Genomic DNA, 11,070 nt, shown 5'->3' with positions numbered 1-11,070 from the left:
GACTTAAAACTTAGGAATGAAAACCATGAAACTCTCAGAAGAAAATAAAGGGGAAAATCTTCAGGCTATTGTAGTAGGCAACAGATTCTTCAATATACACCAAAAGGTATTCAAAGAAAACATAAATAAGTTGGACTTAATCAAAATAAAAGAAAAACTTTTCATGAAAAGATAACATCAAGAAGTGGAAAAATGGTTTACAGAATGGAAGATGATTTGGAAATCACAGATCTTATGAGTTTACTGTGCAGAATATATGAATAACATCTATCACTTAACAACAGAAGGACAAAGAACCCAATTCAAAAGTGGGCAAAGGACTTAAATAGACATGTCTCTCCAAATGATATATAAATGGCCAATAAGCACTTGAAAAGATGTTCAACATAAATAGTATTTGAGGAACACAAATAACAACTACAGTGGGACACAATATCATGCCCAATAGAATGGTTATTATTAATAAAACAGAAAATTAGGATGGCTGGTAAGGATTCAGAGAATTCAGAACCCTCTGACATTTGTTAAATGATATGGTAAAATGGTATAGTTCCTGTAGAAAACAGCTTTGCAGTTCCACAGAAAGATACACATTGAATTACCATATTATCTGCTGTTTTGGTTTACAAAGTTGCTAAAAGCAGGTACTATAAAATGTGTTAGCTTTTTAAAACAGGAATTTATTAGCTTACAATCTTACAGCTTTAAGGCCATGAAAATGTCCAAATGAAGACATCCTAAAGGTGATGCTTTCTTTCCTAAGCATGGCTGTTAGTAATCTTTGGGTCCTCTGCCTCATAGGAAGGCACATGGCAGTGTCTGCTAGTATCTCCCTTCTTTTCCATGTTTCTTTATTTTCAGCTTCTTGCATCTATGGATTTCTCTCTCTTTGTCTGAATTTCTTCCTTTTAAAAAAGACTCCAGTAAGAGGATTGAGACCCACCTGATAAGATAGGTCACATTATAAGTTAATTAGTCTCACCAAAAGATCCTGCCTAAAATGGGCTCACTGCCACAGCTGTGATTAACGGGAAAAGATTAATGAAAAGAAAAAAGTTTCCTGGGGTAAATACAACTTCAAACCACCATAGCTGTCAATCCCATTTCTAGGTATACACTCCAAAGAATTAAAAACAAAAACTTTTTTTTATATTTATATACATTTAAGTCACATGAGTCTTTTCAACCCAGGGTACACTCAGGACATTTTCTCTCCACCTAAAATATCCTTCACCCACTATGTTTAATAAATACAAACAAAATTTTTGGGTGTCAGTTTAAAAGTCAAATCTACAATGGATTTCTGCTTCCAAGCTCCAAAATCCTGAAAAATCTCTGCATTTTAATTGATAGGCTATCATCAAACTGCCTTTTCATCTGGGAAACAAAGACTGAAAGCGAAAGTCTCAGAATGAGAGAGGAAGAGATTAAGAGAAAAAAACAATGCCAAAAACAAACCAAGCAGGAGTAGTTGCTTTCATTCCTAAAGATGTTATTTAGTTAGTAAGGATCAGAGAGAGGAATAAACAGATAAAACATTGGTTAAAAATTAGTTTGATTTTTATAAAAATTTATTTTTTAAAGGCATAGCAATGTCAGTGAGGAATAAGAAATCCCAAGTGGGTTTATTTCTTTTTCTGTTGTCTTTTTATTTTTTTTTCTAAATCGATGCAAATGTTCTAAGAAATTATGACTATGCAACTATGTGATGATATTAAGAATTACTGATTGTATATGTAGAATGGAATGATATCTTAATGTTTTGTTTGTTAATTTTTTTAATTAATAAAGAAAAGTTAAAAAAAACAGAAACTTTTAACAGATATGCCAATGCTTAGAGGAGTATTATTCACAATAATCAAAAAATGAAGTTCTGGGGAAGATGGCCTAGTACAGAACCTCAGGACTCACTACTCCTCCAAACATGGTTAGTGAACAGGCAGAACCTGTCAGGAACAACTATTTTGGGACCCCAGAAGCCAAGGGAGCATGGCAGCATGCAAGGAAGAGCAGGATGAAGAGGTTGAGAAGCTGCAGAAAAGAACTGTGGGCAACTTGTTCCATTGTGCCTACTGGTGGCCATTCTCTCTCTTGAGGTGAGCTGCTTCAGCTTCAGTCCCTAGCCAGCTGCTGCAGATCGAGAGGGATGTTGGTGCCCTTTTCCACAAAAGCATAGGGTGGGGACACTGATGAGTAATGATCATGGCCTTTGTTCAGTAAACTTAGATTGCTGCATCCTGATTCTGAACTGATGTTTTAGTCCACTGCACACAGGGAATATCATAGCCATTGGCTCAACCCTGTTCTTAACTGGGAAAGGCAGTAGAGGTTTAAATATGCAGAACTTCCTTAGGGCTGAAGGGAACAGTTTGTTGAAGAGGCCAAGAAAGCACAGCTTGAGGGAGCTGTCTAAAAGGATTTTCACTGATTTGTTTGCCCTACTCTCCAGGACTCCTTGGAACTGGTCCATACCCCATTCATAAGTCCCTGACCATAGTTTGGCTTGGAAATACTGACTTGAGAATTTCCTTTCCAGAGTGATCTACCTCCCAGAATTTGTATTCCATGTATAAGCAGCTAAAATCATCAAAAGGTGAGAAAAAATAGAGAAAGGTAAAACAAACACATCTTCTCAAGTTTCTGGGAGAAGAAATTGAGGAAAGAAAGATTTCTTCTGTGAGTGAAAAAACTGGAAAAATTGAGCCAGGTGAAAACTTGTACCACATACCCAGAGCAAGAATTAGATGGAGGAAAATGATGTAGGTGGACTCACATTTTCTAACTTTAAAGCATTGTACAAAGCTATAGTGGTCAAAAAGGATAGAAATAACATAAATATAGATATATCAACCAATGAAATCAAATTGAGAGTTCAAAAACAGACCTTCACATCTATGGCCAACTGATATTTGACAATGCTACCAAATCCCTTTAACTGCGACAGAACAGTCTCTTCAACAAGTGGGGCTGGGTAAACTAGATATCCATCTGCACAAGAATTGAAAGAGGACCCCTATCTCATACCTTATACAAAAATTGACTCAAAATGGATCAAAGATAAAAATATAAGAACCAGCACCATAAAACTCATAGAAGGAAATGAAAATAAGCCTCTTCAATATCTTCTGGTAGGCAGTGGTTCCTTATACTTTACATACAAAGTACAAGCGATGAAAGAAAAAAGGAAAAATGGAACTTCCTCAAATTAGAAACTTTTGTGTTTCAAAGAGCTTTTTCAAGAAAGCAAACAAGCAGTCCACTCAATAAAAAAGTATTTGGAAACTATGTACCAATAAGTGTCTGATATCCAGAATATATCAAGAAACCCTAAAGCACAACAATAAGAAGACCAACAACCCAATTTAAAAAGGGCAACAGACTTGCATAGACATTTTACCAAGGAGGAAATATAAATTGCCAAAATGCACATGAAAAGATACTCAGCATCACTAGTTATTATAGAAATGCAATCAGTACATAAGATACCTTTTCCCACCGACTAGAATGACCACTATGAAAAGAAACAGAAAATTACAAGCATTGGAGAGGATATGGAGAAATAGGAGCATTCATTCATTCCTGGTGGTAATGTAAAATGGCACAGCTACTCTCAAAGACAGCTTGGTTGTTCCTTAGGAAGCTAAGTATATAATTGCCATATGATCTGGCAATCCTGTTAGTAGGTATATACCCAGAATAACTGAAAGCAGTGATCCAACAGACATTCTCACACCTAGGTTCATAGCAGCATTATCCATAATTGAAAAAAAGATGGAAACAACCCTAGTATCTATCAACTGATGGATGACTAAAGAAAATGTGGTATATACATATGATGTTTTATTATTCAGTTATAAGATGGAATGAATTCCTGATGGCATGCAACAACATGATCTTGAGTGAGAAAAGCCAGATACAAAAGGACAACTATTGCCTGGTGTTACTGATATGAACTAATTATAGTGAGCAAACTCCAAAAGTTAGAATCTAGAGCATAGATTACAAGGAGATAGAATGGAAGTAGAGGATGAGGAGCTGATGCTTAATTTGTGCCTCATTTCTATTACATTGATTTTAAATGCTTTGAAATGGATAGTGGTGATCAAAGCACATTACTGTGAGTGTAATTAACAACATTGAATTATGCTTATGAATGTAGTTGAAAGAGGAAGTTTGGGGTTGTTTCTGTTACTAGAAGGAAAGTTAGAGGATAAAGCATAGACTATACAATACTGTGAACCCTGTTGTGGACAATCACTATGGTTAATAGTGTAAATAAAAGTAAGATATTTCATAAATTATAATAAATGCACATCAATCTTACAAGTGTTAATAATAAGGTCGGTTTATGGGAAAAGTATACCCTATTGCAAACTATGGAATATAGTTTGTAGTAATTAACTCTTCCTTTATCAATTGTAACAGTGGATAATTCCTTTGTAAGGTTCCAATGTAAAGTGTCAACAATAGGGGTACAAGGGAACATTGTATTTTTGCATGACTTTTATACAAATTTGCAACTTCGCTAATTCAAAATATGTATAAATAGTATTTTAAAAGCGTGTACTAAGTAAAAGAAAACAAACACACAGTACTGCATATATTATGGTTCAAATTTTATAACATGTAAATGCAAATAAAACTATAGAGATGGGATTAGATTAATGGTTATATAGGGCTGGGAAAGAATAGAGGGATTGAGTGGTGATTGATACAGTATATGGGGGTTTTATTTTGAAGTAATGAAAATGTTATAAAATCAATTGTGGTGATGAATGCACAACACTGTGATTATACTAAAAGCCATTGATTGTGCACTGTCGATGGATTGTATAGTATGTGAACATATCTCCATAAATTTGCTTAAAAATGTGAAAACAATCCAAGTATCCATCAACAAATGAATAGATGAAGTATGTGGTTTATTCATAAAATGGAATATTACTCAACCATAGAAAATAATGAATTCTAGCATAAGCAACAATCTTGATGACCTAATGTTGTGTAAAGTTATCTAGATTTTAAAAAACCATATCTTGTGTGATGTAGCTTATATGAAATATCAAAAATTAGCAAATACATAGAAACTGGAGGTATAGTAAATGTTTACATGGAGTTAGAAAGGAGATAGAGAGTTATTGTCTAATAAATACAGGGTTTCTGTTTGGGGTGATGAAAAAGTTTTCGTGACAGATAGTGGTGATATAGGGCAATAATTCAAATGTAATTGTTGTCATTGAGTTTTACACCTGAAAATTAAATAAATTAGGATTCTGAGCTGAAATACATATTTTTTAAAATTCACATCACAGTATAAACAGCAGGAATTAGGAATCAGAACTTGGAGTAAATCCCTGATTCAATTCTCCTTGAGCAAATGATTTAACTTCCAAAACTCAAGTCTTAATTGAATCAAATGGAGTAAATTATAGTCATGCTGGTCTCAGATAAATTTTGGGAAGATCAGATAAATCCAAAGTACCTGACATATAGCAGGAAATCAGCAAAATATCAGGTTCTTCTAAAAACTATAATGAAATGTACTTGAGAAATAATGACACATTAGCATTTAAATGGCCTATGTATCATTTAAAAATTAATTTTAGGTTTAAATGAGCCTGTTATCATTACTATAGGTTAACTTCTTGGTTTCCCAAGATTCCCAGACAAGAGTTTGGGGAAAGTGACAAAGACTGGGGTGAAGCATAGAAGAAAACAATATTTCAATGAAAGGCCTTGGATAGAAAGTTGGCAGGTAGAAACACCAAATTGTGCTGAATTTCCATGTTTGATGTTTGCCAGATAAGGGATGACCACACAGTTTGTCCATGTCAAGAGCAATGACAGAAGGTTTGTAATCTTTCTGACTAAAACACCAAGAATGCAGTTAATGATTTAAAGGCAAAAAATATCTCTAATTAGGAAAATGTGTTTCCTGTAGGCACTCTGGTATAAGGTAAGAGAAGCTCACCATTATAAGTGTTCATTGCCCTTTGATCTTTGGTCAAGTTTATAGATCATCTGTAGGGGTTTTAGTATAATATGTATTGGGGAGAGTATACACATCCAGACATACAAATTTGAATTTTGGATTTCTTATAGAAATCCAAGAAATGGCAAATAAGTACTGAGTCATGGTGCAAGACCAGAGCTAACTCAATACTACCACGTACTCATAATGGATTTGACTCATAATGGACTCATAATGGATTTGGTATCCAGCCATGGGGTGTGGTTTATTGACATCCAACTGTCTTTTTTGCCCATGCTCATTTCCACTCTATCATTTACTCAGCAGTAACCCCTCTTCAGTGACCTCAGGCCCTCTTTTTATAACCATTCTCTAAATCAGGTGGTTCAGGAGTGGGGTAACAATGTTATAAAAGAGAGTGAGAAGCTTGCCCTGGTCCTGGGAGGAGCTTTTTTCAGGTTTGCATGTACATGTAGATGATGTTTCCATAGACGTGTCACACCATGATGAGATGGGAACCACAGGCGTTGAAGATCTTTGTCTCCCTGATGCTGACCAAATTTGAAACACAGCCCTCACTATGTAACCATAGGAGACTAGTATGAAAGCAAAGGGTGAGAGTACAAGGCCAGCACAAATTCAATGCCTTCAATGGCCACAGTATTGATGCAGGCCATCTGGAGCAGGGCTGATATCTCACATAGGAAGTAGTTCATGTGAAGATGCCCAAAACATGGTAAGTGCAGAGTCAATGGAAACATGGCCAAGGAATTAGCTACCACACAGCCCCAGACCCAGATGCCAACACCAGGAAGAACCTTGGATTCATGATTATAATATAGTGTAGGGCTTGCAGACTGCAACAAAGCAGTCACATACCATGACTGCAAGGAGCAGGCACTCCACACCCCGGAGACCCAGGAACAGGAAAAGATGTTATCATAGCCTGTGTAGTTGATGGTCCTTGTGCATCCAGTAAGGTTATAGAGCAGCAGTGGGATGGAGCCAGTGGTGAAAATGAGTTCCCAGAAAAATAGGTGGGTGAAGAAGAAGTACATGGGAGCTTGGAGGTAGTGGTCCTTGAGAAACACCAAGATTATTGTGGTGTCTCTCACAAGGGTCAGGAAATATGCAATCAAGATGGCCACAAATAAGATCTTCTCCAGATCAGGGTTGTCAGAAAAACCCAAAAGGAAGAAATGGCTTAGGGTGCAATCATGCATTCTATACATTTGTTGTCTCTACTCTATCTGGAGAGCAATATCAGTGATAAAAATAACAACCAACATTAAGGGAGCAACAATATGCATCTGTTAATGTTATTAATCCTGATTTACCAAAAAGGACATGTATGTTGAGCAAATCTAAAAAGGTGAAAAGCTGATATTTGAACCCAGGAACTCTGCTTTACCATATTCATCCTTAAGCACTAGTAATATTTTCTTTAATTCCAAGGAAGAAAAATTTTAAATCCTGTCAAGGCTATACCATTGATAATACAAGCATCAAAAAATCAAGACTTAACTTCCTAAGTTCCTGAAAAAATCTCAGACTCAAACTGGAGCTCCAAATAATCAATTAATAGCATGTGGAAATAACTATTACATAAAGATATTCTATCTCAAAACACATCTCATTTGATTATTATTCTTGAGGTAATTTAAAATTACTTGAGTAGATAAACCATGTACTTGAATATCAAGTTCTCTCTCTCCCTTTCAACACACTCCATCTCTTAATTAGGTCTGTTATGAAGAAATTGAATACAAGACTATTTTCTTCCAAAGTACCCCCCAAATCCCCTGAAACAAGCCCTGTCCAATACTACTTGATAGTAGGATCTTGGAAATTTAATCTACCTTTTTATTGTTTTTTCATCTAAAATGATTATCGTCTTTGCCATATGTGTATATATGTGTGCAGGTGTGTGTGTTTGACATTATTTTTAATATAGAAGAATGTGGGTGAATATACAAATTTCTATGTGAACTAAATAAGGCTAATATTTCATACAAATAGGGAATGGGAAAATATGATCATGAAAATAGGCAGCCAAATTCTGTATGAAAGAATAGTGCAATGAAGAGAAACTATCCTTAACATTTATCCAAATATCATTTAAAAGGTCAAACAATGGGAGTAAGTATATGGGAACCCTATATTTTCTGCACAATTTTTCTGTAAACTTACAACTTCTCTAACAAAAAAAGATATTTATGTGTAATACATATATTTAATATTAATTCAAACACAGCCTAATAATTGGCAAGGCCCACATGGAAAACAAAATGTGTAGATGTCAATTTATTTCTTACACAAAATCAGATTACAACCCAAACATTTAAATTTTAAGAAAGAAACCATACCATGTGTTATACTGTGTTAATGCTGTTGTAAATTCAATATACCATAAATGGATTGACTTTTATAAAGGGAATTTATTAACTTACAAATTTATAGTTCTAAGACCATAAAAATGTCCAAACTAAGGCATCCAGGAAAAGATACCTTGACTCAAGACAGTGTAATGAGTCAGGAACACTTCTGTCAGCTGGAAAGGCATGTGGCAGTTGTCTACTGGTCCTCTGGTTTCTGGTTTCAAACAACTTCTCTGGGGACATTTTCTCTCTGTATATCCAAACATCTTGCACTGTGTTGGCTCTGAAGTTTCTTCCAAAGTGGTTCCTTCCTAAAGGGCTCCCATAAACTAATCAAGGCCCACCTTGAATATGCAGAGTAACATCTCCATCTAATCAAAAGACCACAACTGGTATGCTATATCTCCCTGGGAAAAATCCAAAGTTTCCACCCCACAAAACTGAACAGAATTAAAGAAACTTGGCTGCTCCACAACCCTGGATCAGGAAAAAGGACATGGCTTTCCTGAGGTACATAACAGCTTCAAATTGAGTATAAGAAAATTTGATGTTTGTTTTGTGTTTTCTTCCCCCAATCTTCTCAGATTTAGGTAGATCTTGTTGGGCAACGTTCAATTCTCAAGTGCTATGAAGCAAAATATGAAAGAAATGTGACCACATACTAAGAAACCTGCAACCAAAAAATGCTGCTAATATAGCCTGAAGAATAATGGGACTATTAGAAAGATTGAGCATGACAATTCAAAGACTTACGGCTTTCTGAGTAAACACTAAAGCCTATCAAAAATAAAGGTAATGATTTGAAGAAATAGTTCACAGGAAAACAATCACTTACAAACAAATGACATAACTATTTCAAATATTCTTAATAATTTTAGGAAATAAAAGTTAAAACATAAATATCAGACATTCAAATTTTAGACAGGCAAATATTGAAAAGTTTGGCAATATACAGAGTAGGAAAAATGTAGGGAAATGAGCACATTCTTGGGAAATCTTGAAGTTTAAACTGGAATAGTATGTTGAAGTGCACTTAATAAAAATCAGTATTTATAATACTCATATCCTTTGACATTGTGGACATTATTTTACAAAAAGAAACATCCATCTTTCATAAAAATTTAAATATCAAATATTTCTTATCCATTTCTATGCATATGGAAATATGTCTTGCATTTTTAAAAAACCAATATGTAAATCCTCCAGTTGAAATATCTCCATTATAGCATTGTTTATAATCAATAATAATTGGAAACAATGCATATATTTATAGTTATAGAATGACTTCATAAAAGATGACACTTCTATGAACTTGAAATAATTACTAAATAAGTACATATATATAATTTTTCCTGGATTGTATCCAAAATATATTAATTTCATACAAGCATAATAAAAAATATTGCATTTAGTAAGATTATAAGCAGTATAATTCCATTTTTTTGTCATAAGCTATACCTGAGATTGCACACTTAATTGCTAAAAAGACTTCTGGGGAGAAAGAGAGAGATAAGAATTAGGGGAATTTTCATTTTTACATTACCCCTTATTTATAAAATAATAATCAATAATATGAATTAGTTTTGTAATTAAAAGAAAGCATTAAAACACCCACAAACACAAAATATTTGGGAACTTTGTGAATGATTTTCTGTTTTATCCAAATTGATTAAAATATTATTTGACTCTGTCATTCATTCTTCATTTTTAGTGACCATTGCTCAATCCTCATATACATATATATGAGGAAAGAAAAAAGAAAGTAGAGAAAAAAGCAAGGCAGGAAAAGAAAAGAAGGAAAAAAAAGATGACAACTAATCAGCATGATAATTCCAGGGTCTTAAAACAAACTGTCGTGCAACTTCATGGCTCTCAATTTGTGTATCCTGTGAAATAAGAGAAACCTGAGAATGAGTAGCTGAAAACAAGTCTGAATGCAGTGAAAGCTGATGAGACTGGTGTCAGGATAATTTAAGTTAAAATTTCCTTCTGATCTTAGTTTTTCCAACTGAGATGTGGTTGAATGATCTCCTCAATGGAATACTTGCTGCAATTTAAAAGAGAAAATGAATGATGACATCATAACTTTTCAGCTCTAACCAAGTTGCCTCTATGATTTTCTCCTCTTGTCAGTGTATCTCTAGAAGGGGCTTTGTGCGTCATCACACAACACTTAATGGAAGAATTGGGTGTTAAATTGTAGAATACAGATATTCCTTTTCTGAATGGTCTTGTGAAGGTACAATATCCATTTTCACCCATAAATTCAAACTTTGAAGAGAATATAATCGATGTTTTATCCTATGTATATGGTTCCTTCTCAACATCTTGAATTGGTATTTACATGCTTCTCACTAGATAGCACTGCTTAAGTACTTCTATAGACACTATTAATACCTTCATATTTTGGTTAATTGTGCATCTATTCTTCTGCATAGAAATGCACTGTATTTCTTGTGAATTTGTCCGCACTCATCCATGTTCCTCTACTTGGGAAAGGAGAGATTGAGTAGTAGACATCTTTTTACCTTTTATACTGTTACTATGTTTAGCACAGAGTAGGAGCTCTGCAAATTAGTAATTAATTGGTTAACAATTATAATAATGTGATAGTTCATAACTTCTTTATCTAGGGGAAACATTTTTTTCTTCATGGCTCAAAATTGGAAAATGGAGTAGCAGAACCAAATGACTATTGGGGGTATCCTATATTCTCCCCAC

Source organism: Tamandua tetradactyla, chromosome 9 (assembly GCF_023851605.1).
Source record: "Tamandua tetradactyla isolate mTamTet1 chromosome 9, mTamTet1.pri, whole genome shotgun sequence".
Taxonomy (NCBI): domain Eukaryota; kingdom Metazoa; phylum Chordata; class Mammalia; order Pilosa; family Myrmecophagidae; genus Tamandua; species Tamandua tetradactyla.
This window is presented reverse-complemented; position numbering follows the sequence as displayed.